The sequence below is a fragment of the Mustela erminea genome, chromosome 9 (genome assembly GCF_009829155.1).
Source record: "Mustela erminea isolate mMusErm1 chromosome 9, mMusErm1.Pri, whole genome shotgun sequence".
Lineage (NCBI taxonomy): Eukaryota > Metazoa > Chordata > Mammalia > Carnivora > Mustelidae > Mustela > Mustela erminea.
Window position 1 is genome coordinate 4,299,100 of NC_045622.1, and position 14,731 is coordinate 4,313,830.

At 40.2% G+C, this 14,731-nt stretch overlaps 1 protein-coding gene across 2 annotated transcripts in view; it reads right to left on the reverse strand.

Annotated features, from left to right (window-relative positions):
* The window catches only part of GUCY1A2 (guanylate cyclase 1 soluble subunit alpha 2), a 344,066-nt gene that overhangs the window by 132,802 nt on the left and 196,533 nt on the right, over nt 1-14,731 (reverse strand). The window lies entirely within an intron of this gene.

Below are 14,731 nucleotides of genomic sequence, written 5' to 3' on the forward strand. Positions count from 1 at the left end.
TATCCAAAAAATATAAAGAACTCCCAAAACCGAACACTAAAGAACTCAAATAATCTGATATAAAAATGGGCAGAGGACTGCATGAAACACTTTCCCCCCAAAAAACCATATAGACGGTCAACACACCCATGAAAAGATGCTCATCATCACTCATCATCAGGGAAATCCAAATTGAACCTACAATGAGATACCACCTCACACCTGTAAGAACGGCCCAAATAAAAAAGACAAGAAGTAACAAGTGCTGATGAGGATGTGGAGAAAGAGGAACCCTCATGCACTGTTGATGGGAATGTGTATTGGTGCAGCCACTGCAGAAAACAGTATGAAGGATCCTCAAACACTCAAAGATAGAAACCCCATATGATCCAATAGTTCCACTGTTGGGTATTTACCGAAGGCAAAGGAAAATACTAATTCAAAAAATATATGCACATGAATGTTTACTGCAGCATTATTTACAGAGTCAAGACATAAAGGCAACCTAAGTGTCCATCAGTAGGTGAAAAGATAAGGAAAACATAGGATATACACACCCTAGAATATTACAAGCCATAGAAAAGATGGGATTGTGCCATTTGAGGCAACACGGACGGACCTAGAGGGTCTTATGCTAAGTGAAGTAAGTCAGAGAAAGACAAATACCTTATGATTCCAATCATAAGTGGAATCTTAAAAAAATGAATAAACAAACAAAAAGCAGAAGCAGAACTATAAATATAGAGGGCTATTGGTTGCCAGAGCGGAAGGGGAGGGGAGGTGGGTAAAATGGGTGAAGAGGAGCGGGAGATAGAGGCCTCCAGTAAGGAATGAGTAAGTGAAGGGAATTAAAAGAACACGAGGAATACAGCAATGCAACGGGCAGCTACACTGTGGTCAGCACAGCACGATGTATAAACCCATCAAATCACTCAGCTGAACACCTGAAACTAATGTAACACTGTGTGTCAACTATACTCAAATTTTTAAAAAAGTATCTGGTGATAAAATCCTCCATAATTCTAATATTTTAATTAGAGCAAAGTGATGAAATATTATGTCCAAATCCAATAATACTTGGTCTATGGAACCCTCCAGAGTCCTTCCATTGGTTTTTAACAGAATTAACCATTTCCTCTGTTCTGCCTCAACAGCACTTTTCATACCTTTTTACTACAGGCTTTCATTTATAATCAAGATGTATCTGCAACTGTGATGTCAGCTTTATAAGAATGGGACCATGTTTTTTTCATCTCTGTATTCATAATGCTTACCATGGTTTCTAAAATACAGCTATTTAGTAAACATCTACCAAATAAACAAATTAATCAACCATGTTTACCATGATTTTAATAAGTCATTCTAATTGTGTATTCATTGTCACCATTCATTTCATGAACACCATGTATATGTGTGCAGGGAAAAAACTGCCTCTGAATGACTAGAGATGCTTCTATCATAAATATACCAAAACTTACAAAATATGTTATTAAAGATTTAATAGCCATAATTAGATTTCATGTCGAATGAAAATATGCACTGAATTAAGTTCTGTAGGTGCTAATTTAGGGAAAATGGTGAGAACAGTTAAGCTAGGAATGCCAAAAAGGCCATCTGATCACCAAAATCTTATAAGGAAATATACATTAAAAATTTTTCCAATATCCTCAGACCTATCATGATTTTCAACATTTTCACTTCAAGACCTGTCTTCTTGTGCCAGAAAAAATGGAAATAAAATCACAGGGTAAGAAAAGAAAAACAATGCATTCTGAGTCAGCAAAGGTTTTACTCTGAAGGCTGAAATATATTTCCCTCAAAGAATTCCCACCGAGAAAGATAACCAGTAAATAATTAATCTCTAAAATGTGTCAACCTACCATTGTCCCCCTAGAAACAACAATTTCTTCTAATCCTCATAATTATCTCATCCTTTTGTGTTTCTATACCCTGATTTTTTGATGTTTTTATATAAATGCCAGGTAACGTATAGTGTAATATTGTTTCAGGTGCACAACGGAGTGATTCAACACTTCCATGTATCACCCAGCGTCCATCATGACGGGGCACTCCTTCATCTCCATCACCTGTGCCCCCCACCCCCCACCCACCTCCCTCTGGTGACCAGCAATGTGTTCTCTGTAGCTAGGAGTCTGTTTCTTGGTTTGTCTCTTTCTTTCCCCCTTGGCCCACTTGTTTTGTTTCTTAAACTCCACATATGAGTGAAATCATATGGTATTTGTCTTTCTCTGACTTACTTTTACATAATACCCTCTAGTTCCATCCAAGTTGTTGCAAATGGCAAGATTTTGTTCTTTTTCATAGCTGAGTAATATTCCATTGTGTACAGATACCACATGCTGCGAGCTATGTGCTTTGAAACTAACTTCTGATTTTCAGGTATCAGAACACATAGGCAATAAATGATTTGTATAAACAAACTGCTTTATAGCCCCAGTGAATATGCATGTTTCTGAGGCATGACCACATCTTGAAATCCTATCTTCCTCTTCCTCAACAACTATCATCCTCATTATCATTTCAGTAAAAGTTTATTGAGTTTCCACGAAATATGTATTTCTAGAATTTGTACCATAAGAAAACAGGTGAGTTACATGTAGCACTTTCTCTTTCAGCAGTGTGAAATGTAAGACTATGGAGGAGATGGACCAATAGGTTTCCAGTGGATATGACACAGAATCTAATAAAGTGTAAGCTAAATGTATATACGAAAGAGCAAATTCACATTAAAATCTATATGTGATCATGCAAGCTTTTACACTACTTAGTTCCCAAATATCTGAAGTCAATTTAACTCTCAGAAACAATACGATCAAGAACTAGGCAAGAAACAAATGTCAAAAAATAATGGCCTATATCAAGATGTACAACTCCTAATGAACACCTAACACATAGAAAAACTATAAACGATGGTTCCATCATGCTAGGCCAGATTATGTTGCAGTCACAATCTCACTTCCAAATCTGCATGCCTTAAAGTAACAAAAGCTTATTTTTGGTTCATGCTATGAATTCGTGTGGGTTACAGGATTAGAGGGCAGGCGAGAAACATGGTGTCATGTCTCTTAACTCTAGGAACAAGGCTCACAGAACCTCCCCACCTGGTTGTCACAGCAGGGAAAGAGAGGGGCTGACAAACTTTTTGCTAGCCTATGCAGCTTTCTCCCAAGGGTGACATACAGAGCTGCTCAAGACTCATTCACCAGAGCAAGTCACACAGCCATGCTTAATGTAAAGAGGATGGGAAAAGTCAACCACCCTTGTGCCTAGACGCGAGCCAGAAATATTTGACGAGCAGCACTAGTAAGCACACGAAAGAATAGGTAACAACTTTAAATAGCTAAAATTTTTCAAACATCCAGATGTCCGTGAAGCGCAGGTAATATATGATATTTTCTCTTTCCTTAAAGATATATTCAGCTTCGTAACCTGAAAATCTTGACCAAAATGCCACCACTTTAGTAATGCAACTTTCCACAAAAGGTCTGTTCTCTCCTCTCCCTTCATCCAATTCAGGTCTGGGCAAGTTTAGCAGAATTAAGTGTATGTGCAAATTTTAGCAGATTCCCTTCAAAAATATTACCTGATTTTGCTTCCCAGGGAGCAGAAAAAGTGAAAACATTAGACAGCCATTACATTTGCTCCTGGGCTGTTGCCTTGAGTTAAGCCAGTTAAACAGGGGAACACTGGAAACATACTAAAAAGACAAAACCAAAAAACCTGTCTGAAAAGTTGATGATGTTCTCAATTCTTTTGCAATTGACTCAGTGTTTTTTAAATAAGATCTTAAATACAACAGACACCATCTAAAATAATGCATCTCAGTTATTTTTGACATCTCCAACCTGTTCTCGAATGACATTAGAGAAGAATCAAGATGGCTAACTTAGTCATCGAGATGGAAAGGACAGTCCCTGCATCCTTTTCTGAGCATAGAAGAGGTTTATGTACTAAAAATATTACGTACAACTGTTGCCCCACATATTATTATAGCTGGTTTTATCATACTAAAAAATTTACCCAGCTGGGATTATCATCTTTTCAAACCTTCATAGTAAAAAAGTCTTCACATTATTCCAAAAATAAAGGTGATGTACGTAAACTTCTCAGAGCTGTGCACTCATCCTTTTTATTTATTTTACTTCATTTTAAAGTAATCATTTAAAAGAATTTTAGTTCCTAATAGAATCTTGTTTCTGTTACATTCTTTACCCTCCTCTCCAGGCTAATGCTCATGAAATATCTGAGGTTTCTTGGAAATGTGGGCACATTGAGGAGGCCAGCGTGTGTGTTGTGGTACTGGGATAGGATGAGCCTAAAAGAGCACTACATGTAACGAGGCAATGAATAATCCCTGCCCTCCGGGACTCACACCCACCTCGGTGCTTCAATCCCACAGTCTTGGGTCTGTCTTCTTTTGAACTTCATAGGAGTTGTAAAAGAAAGCTTGGGGAGGAGGTAGAAGAACAGAGGGTCAGAGAGCTCTGGCAGCCTATCTTACTGGACAACCTCCCTCTCCCCCTCTAGATAGCATCAAGAGGAGAAGCACATGAGAAAGTCTGCCGTCTAGTTGTTGCCTTCTGCTTTGGGTCCCTAAAGTGATTAAAAACAGAAAGAGAAGGAGAGGAAGGAGGAGAGAGGGACAGAGATGAGAAGAGAGGTGTTGAAATGAGGTGCAGGCGGACTGACGACGTCTACAGATGAAACATCTTTTCTCTCCTGGTATCTCCCCAAGCCCCTGGTCACCCAGTCACAGTCACGTGGGTGGAATGGGGCTAAGAAACATGCCACATTCTTCAGGGGCTCATTGGATGTGGCTAAGAAAATGTGATTCCCAGAAAGGGTACCACATTCACCCTTGCTGAGAGCATGAAGCCATACCTGCCCGCCCAATCACTTGTCTGTCCCCAGGTATGTCTCCTGAAGGACAGGGGCTAGACAGAAGAGTTTTCTGGTGTTGGTAGGAAGTCTGAATCCATAGGAGGTTCTGAAGGTCTCCATCACCTTTAAACCAATGGGGTTGCTGGTGATCTGGACAGAGATTATCCAAAACACTGGTGAGAAAAGGCAGAGCATGGAACAGACCTTCATGAAGACTTATCAATAGCAAAAAATCAGGAAGAACTTTGGTCTTGGGTAGACTGAGGTCCCTTACATACTGCCCTTCACCGCACATGGGCTCGGCAGCTCTCCACAGATTTTATGTCCCAGTTTTCCCAGATACTCAGCAGTGTGGGTGAAAGGGGCTGCTGGCCAAAGATTAAAACTCAGGTGGTAGTTGTCAACCAGAGGTTTTAGGGCCATGGAATTAGTCCCTGGAATATAAGCAACTTGCCACAGACATTAAATGTGAACCTAGCTTTTCATTGGTCTTGAGGTTGTGGTTCTTGAAGACACAATGATCCTCTTTAAATATGGCTCCTAAGTACCTACATTAGAAGCAGATGGGTGGCTCCATTGGGTGGCATCTGCCTTTGGCTCAGGTCACGATCTCAGGATCCTGGGATAGAGCCCCGCATCAGGCTCCCTGCTCAGTGGGGAGTTTGCTTCTCCCTCTCCCTCTGCCCTCCACTCCCCAGCTCTAGCACATGCTCTCTCTCTCTCTCTCAAATAAATAAATCTTAAAAAGAAGAAAAAGCAGCAGCAGCAGCAGCAGCAACAGCAGCAGCAGCAGCAGGTGGGAAGGCCCCGAATCAGACAAAGGTTCAAGCAGTATAGAGGAAGGTGCTGCTGTCTTCAGCATCATTTCCTTGGCTTAGACAGAACGATGGCCATGTCCACAAAAGCTACATTCTTGTGGATGGGAGCACCGAAGGAGCAGAGGCACCATGATGCAGAAAGGACAGCACATACATGTCACCACTGGTCACACAGAGGTCCAACAAGAACAACTAGGTGAATCACACTAGTACTCAAATAGCTTGAGTATCTCCATGGGCTTCCCTGCTGAAAGTAGTCTGATTTCCCTTCACACAGTAGGTAGTTTTGTAAGAACTGGGCCACAGTTCCCCTTTGGTAACAACAGCGCTTCTGCCAGATTCAGGGACAGTCTGAGGGGAATAAGGGGAAGAAGCTACAGGTGGTGTCCTGCTCCTACAGAAGACGGCCGTGAGCATGGTGCCCTGACCTTATGTTCAGAGTGGAAGGAAATGACATTTTTCCAGAAGATCGGACCTCATCGTATTGTTTAACAATCACCTTGTTTCTGCACTAAGAGTTTGTTCAAAAGAGACCTTGAACTTGTAGCCTGTCCTGAGATGTCTGAACTTTCATCGGTAATCAGTTTAAACCTTAGCCAATCTGCTTTATGGCCCTTAAGCATGGCTGTTAGGTGGGGGGTAGTTCAACAGGTGGGGTCCCACAACGCGGGAAAATTTGGGTTGACGAATCCTGTGGCCTCACCCAGGGGCCACTGCATTCACCCCAACCTGGGCTCCAGCCGGAGGAAGGCCCTGTCAGCCTGGGCACACACTGTCCCTACTCCACACTCAAGAGAGTCCTTGAATAGACCACATTCAGGGGCCGGGGCCTTGCCACCCCCTGCACCTCCTATTTCATTTTCCTTCGCCACCTCTATTCCCTTCTCACGAACATCACTCCCTTATCTTCTCCTTCACTTTTTCCTTCTTTGGCATTCCCGTCTCTCCTTCAGCTTTCCATCCACTACTTGCTTCTACCGCCATGAAGAAGGTGTACACGTCAGTCATCCCCCGAGACCTCTAGGACACCGTGAACCAGATCTCTGCAGGCACTCCCCCCAGTATTACCAGGGTGTGGTAGGGAGCCCCTCCTGAAAGTAGTCGCTCACCGGTACCAGAGGTACAGGACAAAACGGACGCTTCACGGGTGATGCTGGCAGAATGGGGCAGTGGGTACTGCTATCCCCTGCCACCCCAGCTCTAAAGGAGGGGGCACCACTGGTCTCAGTTCCTGGGATTAGACAGTAACTTCAACTCAGCAAGAAGAGGCTCCATCTTCCATGGGGTGGGTGGGGGGCGGTGTCAAGCAGCAGCCTATACCTCTTTAACATAATTTAATTAGACACAATGTTGGGAATCCACCTCCACATATTAATTTCTTTCCCATACAATATGATTACCAGAAAGCTAAATTATTCAGCTGTCCTTTTCAGTTTTTGTAAAGAATCTTTTAGTCATCCAACATGAGCACCTTCACCATCGGGTCTTATTTTATGACGTTAAAGGTTGAGATCCTGGAAATTATTTTGATGTATTAATGAGTTAATGCTGCAAAGGTTAGCACTCTGGACTGGTCCCTGTGCCATCAACGGCAAGAAGAACTAAGGTGTGATGAGTCATTCGAGTGACCTCATACTACTTCTAACTTTCTAGCGATGTTACCCCTTGTCACACAGGAAATCATATGGCAGAGTCATTAACCAGACTGGCACTTCAGACAGGAGTCTCCGTACACGGACACTGACTCTTTGCACACTCTCAGGAAAATAAAAGGTCATCCGCTCCTAAAGTCCATTGTCATTGCGGTCAGTGGCTTGCTGTTTTCCCCAGGACTGCTTTCAAGTCACAGCCTGATTATCTTCAGAGATCCTGACTCAGAGGATAGGTTGAAACGAGGTTTATTTACTCTTTTGAAGCCTTGAAAACCTCATGGATATGCTCATTATTTTGAAAGATGGCTCACAAAGAGAAGAAGAAAAACTATTTCTATCTCACTGGGTATACAGATGTTAGGGCACGCTCCCATCACAGCAAACTAGACAAACAAAGCCTAGCTCAAGAAGGAGCCCTTAATTTCAAGGGTTTTTTTTTTACCCCCTCCTTCTGGGTCTGTAACTGCAATACACACAGCCAATAGGTCAAGTTCCCTCTCTAGCATGATGCCATGATAGTGTATGTGGGCATGTTTGTGTGTGTGTCTATACCCTCCACCTACTAGATACTTACTTAACTTTTTCTACACCTGAACCCTAGCATATTAGCAGGATGGTCTTTAAGAGTTTTATTGAATGTTTTAAATTGTGTCTAATTTCTATACTTATAGATTGGAACTGTCAAGTTTCCAAATAGAGAAGTCTAGAACACCTACATAAAAATCACCCAGAAGGTTCAAGTGAGATCCCCAAGGCCTCACATCCAGATCTACTAAATCAAAATACAGGTATAAGACCCAGCTATCTTCATTTTCGCACGCTCTCAGGTATATTTTATGATTTCCAAAGTTTGAAGACTTCTGGTAGATTATGTGAGCTAAAAAACACTATAATACTCACTTTTTTTCAAGACCCAATCAGCTCTTGAAAAGAAGAAAGGAACGAAAAGCACTCCTACTCTTGAACCACAGCCATCCCATATACTCCTGCTCTGTCTTCTACCTTATCCATAGGGCAGTAAACTTCTCTAGACATTTCCTTATCTGCCAGAACTTTAAACTACAACTTGTAGCCCAGACATACCCTCCACCTAACCAACACACACAAAATGTTAAGAGTCGTTTAGCACAGTAGGTACTCAATGACCCAAAGAAAGTTTGCTGAGTTTACTTAAATACATCTAAGTCAATTGTGTATAAAGGTTTAGCAATTCAAATGGAAACAACTTTAAGAATTTACTCATAAAACCACTTCAAAAAATCCCTCATTCTTTAAAAAAAAAAAAATCTGTCTAATTATATTCATTTTGGTTGATTTTCTGACCCAAATACAACTTCTTAAAAGAATGTCTCTACAGTGCTCAGACGATACAGCACCGGAAAGGAGGTCATGGATATAAATAGAACAGTGATTTGGCCCGGGAACTACTCCCAAATGAGGGAAAATAGATTCCAAATGACTGCCTATCAAAGAAAGCTTTTTTCCTGATAAAACACTCAGTAGATCCATCAACGTAAACTCCACTTTCTTCCCAGGAATCTCAACCAGGTGGAAAATGCTGTTGACAGGCACCAGGTTACCTACCATAAAAGTTATCGAATACTGAGTCATATGAACAAAGAAGAATACATTGAAATACCCAGTCAAAATTTCTTTCTAAATCTTCAAGTTAGATGTGGGCAACTGAAAATTTCTTTCTGCTGTCCAGTAGTCTGTCCTGTAGGGTCATCAGTGACAGGGCTCCCAACTTTACACTTTCATCCCCCACTACCACTTTAATTGACTCTGTGCTCCAGTCAAAATGAGTAACTCGAGGATGTGAGGGCGATCTGGCTGCGACATCTGTCACCCCATTGATCGCCAGGGTTGATTCGGCTGATCTGGCTGGCTAGGCGGGTGTCCCTTCCTCCCTCACCGCTCCATGTGCGCCCCTCCCGAAGCTGTGCGCTCGGTCGAAGAGGACGACCTTCCCCGATAGAGGAGAGGACCGTTCTTCGGTCAAGGGTATACGAGTAGCTGCGCTCCCCTGCTAGAACCTCCAAACAAGCTCTCAAAATGAGTAACTCGAAGTTCTTTGGAAACTTTCTGTATCTGTCACTACCATATCTATACTGAGTTACTGTTTTACTTGAAATCATCTATTCACTTTTTATAAAATAATTACTGAGTCTATTATTTTCAAGAAAAATTTTCCAGGGATTCCTGATTTGACAGAACACTGTCCCTAGGTGACACTGAATGTCTGCTATATTTTCATAAATACATAACGTGTTAAATATTGTTGAGTTGATGTCACAACAATAAATAGTTTCAGGACTTACAATAAAGCTATAATAATCAAGGTACAATAATATTGAAGGAATAGACAAACACATCGATGTAGATGCCCATTAATATAGGCAACAGATCTTTGACAAAGGAGCAGGGGCAACACAATGGACCAAATATAGTCTCTCAACAAATGATACTGAAACAAATGGACATCCATATGCAAAACGTAAATCTAGACACAGACCTTACACAGTCCACAAAAAAATTAACTCAAAATGGTCCACAGAGCTAAATGTAAACTGGAAAGCTATTAAACTCCTAGGAGATAGGAGAAAACCTAGATGACCTTGGGGATGGTGACTGATGCCTTTTTAGATACAATACCAAAAACATCATCTATGAAAGAAATAAATGATAAGCTGAAATTGCACTTCATTAAAATTAAAGCCTTCTGCTCTATAAAAGATAGTATCAAGAGAAATGAGAAGACAAGCGAGAGACTGACAGAAAATATTTTCAATAGACTTATGCTATAAAGGACTCATAAAACTCTTAAAACTCAACAACAAAAAAACAAATGACCTAATTAAAAAATGGGCCAAACACCTTAATAGACACCTCACCAAAGAAGATACTGAGATCTTACCTAAGATCATACCTAAGAAGAAATGGCAAATAAGAATATGAAAAGATACATCACATCACACGTCATCAAAGAAATGCAAATTAAAACAATAATGAGCCAGTACTACATGCCTATTAGAATAGACAGAACACTGACACCACCAAATGCTGACAAGGACGTGAAGCAAAAGGAGATCACACGTTGCTGTTTGGAATGCAAAATGGTAAAGCCTCTTTGAAAGACATTTTGATGGTTTCTTACACAACTGCAGATTCTGTATGACTGGCACCATATGACTGATCCAGCAACTGCACTTCTGGGTGTTTACTGAAGGAAATGAAAACCTAGGCCTACATGAAAACCTACCCACAGATGTTTATAGAAGCTTTATCCATAACTGCCAAAACTTGGGAGCAACCAAATTATCCTTCAGTAGGTAAATTAAAAAAAAAAAAGAGTAGAACATCCAGGAACGGAATACTGTTCAGCACTAAAAAGAAATGATTGAACCATGGTAAGATACAGAGACTTCAATGCCTCTTACTAAGTAAAAGACGCCAGTCTGAAAGGCGACATACTGTGTGATCCCAACTACGTGACACGCTGGAAAAGGTAACAGGACAGAGACAATAAAAAGATCAATGACAGATGGTGACGGACAGATAAGGGGAGGATGACTAGGCGGAACGCAAAGGATTTTTAAGGCAGTGACGATACTCTGTATGAAACTATAATGATGAAGACACGTCCTTATACATTTGCCCAAACGCACAGAATGTGCAATACAAGGAGAACTGTGAGGCAAACCATGGACTTACGGTTATTATGATGTGTCAATGCAAGTTCATCCTTGGTAAAAATGTACCATTCTGGTGAGTGATACTGATAATGGGTAAGGCTACAGGGGCAGGGAGTAAATGGGAAATTTCTATACCTTCTTCTCAATTGTACAATAAACTTAAAACTGCTTTATAAAAATTAAGTCTTCTTTTACAAAGTGAAGAGTGCAGCCCAATAAGCAAATCAAATGGAAATATGTCATTACAAACTTGTTTCTTAAAGGAAGACAATCTGGTCTCCATAAATCCTAACAGCCTCAGTTATCAGTGTAATTATTATCTTTTATCCTGCTAGATTTAGTTTCAAAAACAAGCCTTCCATAACTTTTCTTCCAGGAGTCAAATGTGTCACATGCTTCCAAGTCCATTTTTATGCTGTATCTTTTCTGATCCTTCAAATCCTTCAGTAGAATGTTATCTTTGCTTTTTGTAGAAACTCAGTAAAACTTGGCTTCAGCGTATCTTACACCACAGTCATCTGTGTGTGTACGTTATGATCACCCTGCCTAGATTACTAGGTCATTTACTATTGAAGGAAGGATAATATCCTGGTTATCATTCTAAGTCCTGCAGGGGCTAACAGAGTGCTAGCACAGTAGATGCTTAAAGAATTACGGCTGCATCAAACAATGGATCTTGGAACACTCCATCAGAAACTAATGACGCATTTTATGGTAACTAACATAACACAATAAAAAAAAAAAATAAACATCTCTACCAAGAGCTAGTCAATATAGATAATGTATAAATTACCTTTCAAAATCAAAGTCATTGTTAACAATCAACTCAGATTGAGGTTACATAATGCCAAATCAAGAACATATTCAGGTGATAAGGCGATTTGCATGAATAATGGAAGTATTTCCATTAAGCAGACAAAATTAACCACGATCTTCAGGTTTCCAAAATTGACTCAAGCCTCTCATACACACCTGTCATCCCAGGAAATGCTACCACCATTTCTTACTTGAATGATGGTATAAATACCCCTGTGTTCTGCTATTGCCAACTCCCCACCTGAGATCTATACCCCACATGACTTTCGAGGTGATTTTTATGAAGCAAATCTATTTGTGTCACTCCTCTATTCAAAATCCTTCAGTAACTTCATTTGTTCTGATGATTAAGACCAAAATTCCTAAAGCACCTATAGGTTCTAGCTTCTATCTACTTCTCTATCTTTACCTTGTGCTACTCTTGCATTACTGAAGTTCGACCATGGTGATCTTCCTTTAGTTGTTCCAATTTCATCAGGTTCCCTTCTGACTTAGCTTTTACATATCCTCACCCTACTGGATGGAATCCTCGACCCCCACCATTTTTCCTACCCAGTTATCTCCTTCTCATCCTTCAGATCTCTATTTAAATGTCTTCTCCTCGAGGATGCCTTCCTGAACTCCTAGACTAGGTGTCTCTCCCATAGGTTATGTGATAACACCGCATAATTTTTTCTCAGTCATTCTTATGGTAGTTTATAATTACATATTTTTTTTGAGTAGTGATTAATCAGTCTTCCTCATTACACTGTGAACTTCATGGAGAAAGCAGTCATGTCCATTTTGCACTAAGACGTGTGATGCCTGACACGTGGTATGTGTTCAAGAAGCATTTCTTTAAGGTATAAATGGGTGAAAGTAGTTGGTCAAGCTGTGGACCTCCTTAAGATCATGAACTCTTCAGATCTCCCCAAACACCCTTCAGGAATGGAAAAAGCCTGAGCAATGCTCAATCCCCTATCTTATCTTTGTGACCTCAAACAAGTTCTAATTTTATACCTTTCTAGTGATAACCATAACTTTAATTAATCATGAACTGTCTATGTAATTATTTGTTTAATGTTTAATCTCAGTGCTCAATCATAAGCACTTAAGAATTTGGACCATGCCTGTCTTACATACCACTATGCTCCGAGGCTTATTAGCTTAGTATGTAGAACACAGTAGGTGATCAATAATTATTTGTTGAAGATAAAACAAATCAATAAGCATATATAAAGAATTTAGCATGGTACCTGACACACAGTAGGCATTCAACAAATATCAATGTAGACTGAATGTTTGTGTTGCCCCAAATTCCTATCGTGAAACCTAATTCCCAGTGTAATGATACTGGGATATAGGACTTTGGGGAAGTGATCCGAGACCTTTGCGAGGGCTCTACCCTCATGCATGAAGATTAGAATCCTTATAAGAGAAACCACAGAAGGTGAGCATCCTTGTTCCTTCTATTATGTGGGGACAGGCAAGAAGAGAGTCACCGATAAACCAGGAAGAGGGCTCTCACTAGATGCTGAATTTGGTGACACTTGATCTTGGAAATCTCAGCCTCCAGAACTGGGAGGAATAAAATTCTGTTGTTTACAAGCAACCTGGTCTTTGGTATTTTTGTCAGAGCAATCCAGATGGACTTACTCTTCCCTCCCTTCCCAGCAAACTTCCTAGGATACTCTCTAGCCCTGACCTTCTTTCATCTGAGTGGAGATGGAGTCAGCTGCTTGCACTGTTCATTAGTTCACAAGGTATTAACTAGAGACAATGTTATATTTCAAATCATGGATAGAAAAAAGTCCTAACAACAATAATCTGCTGAGCACAATTTATGTGTTGATTGTGACAAAAATGTTAGATCCTTACTACTGTTCCCACTTTGCAGAACCAGAAGGTAGGCACAAGTACGTGATGTGACTTAATTAAATGATAAAGACAGAATTAAAATGAGCTTTTCAGGCTTGATACCCTGTACCCTTCCCCCTACACACTGCACAACCATAAGCAAATTCAACAGTCTCATCTGGCCTCCCTAGGAGAGTCAAAGAAACTTCATGCTTCGGAGGGCTGACATACGCCCTACGATGAGACAGTGACAGGAGTAATGAAGGTCAAGTGGAAAAAGGGAGAAGGAAAAGTTTTCCTTCCATGACAGAAGAAATCTATACAATACCAAAATTCAAGTATCCAAGGAAAATAGGAAATTAAAAAATACTGCTTTGGAGTATTTTAAGAACAGCATTATTTTAACAGGCAGCTTTCATACATTCCAACATTTGGAAACACAGCTGGATAAGCAATACAATAAGACTTTTGCTTCAGCCGTTTCTTATAGTTTTCTAGATTATCAAAAGTCCTGTGAACAACGTCAAAGCTTGAAAAATGCATCAAAATATGCAAATGCTTATAATCAAATACTTGAATTTAAGATAACAAATTTAAATTCTCATTTTTCCACCTTAAGAAACCTTTACAAACAGAAACCCAAACCATTTCAGATTTGCCATATATGAATAACCTATTCGTAGACAATCAGCAGGGTTGATTTTCACATTGGGAACATTTTCCTGGCCAACTACGTACCACTCTAACATGGAATATTTAGAATCTCAGAATCCCATGGAATGAAGTAACCTTTTGAGACTTGCTTCTGCCTGGCCCATCAGAGACTGTAGTTTGTGTATGAATCACTCCAGTGACCACAGCATACAGCTCTGGCCAATCTATTTCATTTTGGGAAACACTGACTCTCATAATTTTATACCTTTTATACCTTTCTAGTGTGCTTAAAGTATTTTTTTTTAACGTCAGCATAAAGATTCTCTTTAGCCTCCCAGAGCCAAATAGACCGAGTCTTTATGAAGTCCAATGCGTAATA